We start from the raw sequence: 3,794 nt of genomic DNA, 5'->3' as shown, positions 1-3,794 counted from the left end.
GGAAGTGCGTGGTTGACACGTTCCCGGTTACTGAAACTACAAATTGGAGGTCCCACTAGCTGAGGACAATCTTACTGTCAGTAAATTGATGAATGATGTGTCCACGCTTTTAAGGTATTTTATAACCTTTTATTGGGATTGAAATGTTTGTGTATTGTATTCTTTTATGGTGAAAAATTGCCGAATAAAGATATTCAACAACCAAAAGGATAGAATATTGCCTAATGGTGGGGGCTTGCACTCCTGGCCCCTGGGCATCCTGGGCAATCTGAGACTTGGTTGACCAGTGCATGGAATATCACCTGGGTCCCACCAGAGCTCTGAACCAGAACTCAGTCAGGTCTTTTCAGCCCAGTGAAGAAAGGGAGACTTCCCTGGGCACTCTATGACACAATGGTCCAATACAGTGACTCCTAGTTGGAAGCCTGGTCTAGGGCCCTGGTTGGAGCCCCAGCCTGTAATAACTGGGCCTCCCAGCGAAATCCATGGCTTCCCCCACCTCTCATTGGAGATTACTAGAACTGTTCAGCCCAGAGGAGCCCCAGACTCCTCCACCGTCTGATGACATCCAGCACCAGGCAGGATTGGTTGCTGCTGCCGAATGGCTGAAGCCCAGGCCTTCAGGGACTAAGCCTCCCAGAGGACAACCATAACTTCACCTATTTCCCACAGGGGATTACTGCAACTAGTGAGCCCAGCTGAGCATGGTCCTGGTGTAGAGATATGCTGCTGGTGGGTCTGGCCTACCCGAGGAGGGCAGGTGTCTGGACTCCCCACCCTCAGGTCTGACACCACCCAGCCCCAGGTGTGGATGGAAGATGTACCCTCTGGCTGGAACCTCAACCGGGGAACTTAGCCTTCCATGTGAAAATGATGGCTTTATGCACCTCTCACTGCAGATTACTGTAAGTGTTCAGCTTGGAGGAGTCCCAGAGTCCTCTCCTGTCTGACACACCCAGCCTCATGAAGGCTAGGTGGCTCTGACCAGAGGTTGGATTCCAGGCCTTTGGGGACCAGGCCTCCTAAACAAAAAACATGGTTTCACCCACCTCTCACTGGGTATTAATGGAACTGTTCTCCCCAGAGAAGCCCCAGACTCATTCTTGCTCCAATGCCACTCTGTGTCAGGTGGGGGATGCCACCCTGCCCCAGGTAGGGTAGTTGGCCCTGCCTGATGCCTAGAGCCCTGGCAAGCAAGGACCGGGCCTTCATTCTCATAGCCATAGTTTCACCTGCCTCTTACTGTTGATTACTAGAAATGTTCAGCTCAAAGGAGCCTCTGACCCCTCCCTGGTCTGACATCACTCTTCCTCTTGCAGACAAGGGGGCTCTTCTTCATGGCAGGAGCCATGGCCTGGGTGACTCGCTCCCCAGTTAAAAGCTGTGGCTTCACCTGCTTCTCTCTGAGGATTACTCCTCCACAGTGTGGCACATCCCTGCCCCAGGCACCCTAGATGGCGCTGCCTGGTGGATGGAACCCCAGTCTGTGTTTACCAGGACTCCCAGTTGAAAGCCACTGGTTCACCTACCTCTCACTGGTGATTACTGAAACTGTTTAGCCCAGAGGAGACCCATACTCCTCACTGGTCAGATGCAACCTCCCCTGGTTAGGGAGGATCATATGCTCTCCCAGACTCGTCTGCTGCCAACCCAGACATTTGGCCCTAGGTTCCCAGGGGTGATATCAACCTTCCTGGAACCCAGCCTTTGTTAGCTGAGGTGGTTTCAGCTCCTCTGCCTTATATCCTCTGGACCTAGCACAAAAAACGCTTTCATTGAGTGATAAGCCGTCACAAAGTGGTGGCATATGGAACACCAGTGGAAAATTGAGCTGCAAATAGGTGCACCGGCTGGCCCTCCGGTCATCTGGTCACTCCGTCCCTGCCCAGATGGCACAGTCCATCTACCAACCAGATGTACCAGTCCAACCACTGACCGGATAGCATGATCCAACCACCAACCAGAGTGCCCAGGCACATGGGAGCTACCAACCAGAGTGCCCATGCAGACTGCAGATTGCAATCCGAATCACCCACCCAATGAGGACCTGACTCAAGCCAATGACTTGCTTCCGGGCACCTCTGCTGGTGCCAGAGGCCATCTGGTCATCTCATTAACCTGCAAGGAGGGATGCCCCACACCTTGCACCTGGTGGTGCAGGAAGGGAGCAGAGGCTTAGGATCTTTGCAGCACATGGAGGCAGCCCTCCATGTGGACCAGTGCCCATTCCTCCCACAAGCAGTAGCAGAGGGACACTGCCATATAGGCATCCACAGACAGACACAAAAGCACAGATCAGTTTGGACGCCATGCCTAGTCCGAGGTCATAGTCAAATACTAAAGCGTGGGGAGCAATCTTGTCCCCATATGCGCAAGGGCTCCCAGCAGAGGTTTTAGGCCTCTTTCACACAAGGGTGGGTGGCAATACATCCTTTTCCAGATCAGAAGCCAGGGACCATAGTTAAACTGAGCAGAGGCAGACCCCCAAGGCCTGTGCGCACAGACAGTCAGGAATACCAAAGACAGCCACATAAAGCACTCGGTCAGGCCCTCTGGGGGTTTCCACCTTTGGGGCAGTTCAGGCACCTGCCCTCCTCCTGTGGGTTCTGAGATAAGTGATTGGAATAAGATCTTGACGGATGAAGGGAGCAGAGCCTCCTGTGATAGGCCCTTCCACACACTGGTGGGGTTCTAGGGGCAATTTATATACAAGCAAACCTTTAGACAGACATAGCCCTAGGATGAACCGAGGGCTGCAAGCTGTTGATGATCAATGTGTCCTGTTATTCACACTAGTTCTCTTAGCTAGCTGAATTCTTCATCTAAAATGCAAGCCAAGTGATCCACCAAATAGAGTCAACGGGCAAATTCCTTTGTGTCTTCCCACCTGGAGGTAGAGGACGGGGGGAGGATAGCAGCACTGCCCTGGAGCTGCTGTCTGCAGCATCAGGCAGGTTCCACATCACCAAAGGTAGGTAGCTCCACCACAGGCCCACCTGGATATCCAGGCAGGTATACGCTAGTCATCAAAATTAAAACCCAGTCCAGGCACAGAGGACAGGACAACTAGGTCCCTGGCAACAAAGAATGGTCACCCCATCTGCATGTCCACTGTCCACCTTTGACTGTGTCTGGAGGGAGAAAGGGCTCAACCACTGCACACTGAGAGTCCTATACCCAGGTGGCCGCTGAAAGCCATGCTGCCATTCTGGAATCCCCATGCATGGTGGAGATATGCCATTTGAGAGGTACAGAAGATTCAGGTTATCCATTTTTGTTGGAATGACTCAGGCAATCACCACTGGGGTGAGTGCATGGAAGCCAGCTTCTTTTCCACCCCCAGGAGCAATAACATCATGTGGCCACAGGTGATCATGTCTAGGGTGTCTCCTAGTGGCACGGAGTCTCTGCTAAGAGGAGTCTGGGGATCAACCAGGGCCTCTTCACCGTCCAATTCCAGCGCACTTCTCAGTTGCTCAAAGGCAGAAGTGCCAGGATTGGACACAGGAGGGCTCACTTGGCATGGACTCTCTCTTGGACCATGGAGGCACAGCAATTCAATTTCCTGATATTGTGCTGTGTGAGTGTGAGTTCATTCTCGGGATGGCTTTTTGTCACATTAAGCCCCTCACAGCCTGGGTCCCCTCCACACAGCCTTCATGTGTATCAGTTGGGTCCTCCTTGGTGGGGAGAGGAGCCTGCCTACACCTGGCTCTTGCCCAAGCAGCTAGGGGAGGTACTTGGCCCTGTGCCTGCTTAAATATGGGATGTAGCTGAGGTTCAGTCCAGTTCTG

At 52.9% G+C, this 3,794-nt stretch overlaps 1 pseudogene; it reads right to left on the bottom strand.

The window, feature by feature from the left end:
- Positions 1-2,714: 2,714 nt before the first annotated feature.
- LOC147685030 (5.8S ribosomal RNA) lies at positions 2,715-2,858 on the bottom strand (annotated as a pseudogene).
- Between the last annotated feature and the right edge of the window lie 936 nt (positions 2,859-3,794).

The sequence above is a fragment of the Lissotriton vulgaris genome, chromosome 10, assembly GCF_964263255.1.
Source record: "Lissotriton vulgaris chromosome 10, aLisVul1.2, whole genome shotgun sequence".
Classification (NCBI taxonomy): domain Eukaryota; kingdom Metazoa; phylum Chordata; class Amphibia; order Caudata; family Salamandridae; genus Lissotriton; species Lissotriton vulgaris.
The sequence above is the reverse complement of the archived record's forward strand: the minus strand, read 5'-3'. Positions and strand labels throughout refer to the sequence as shown.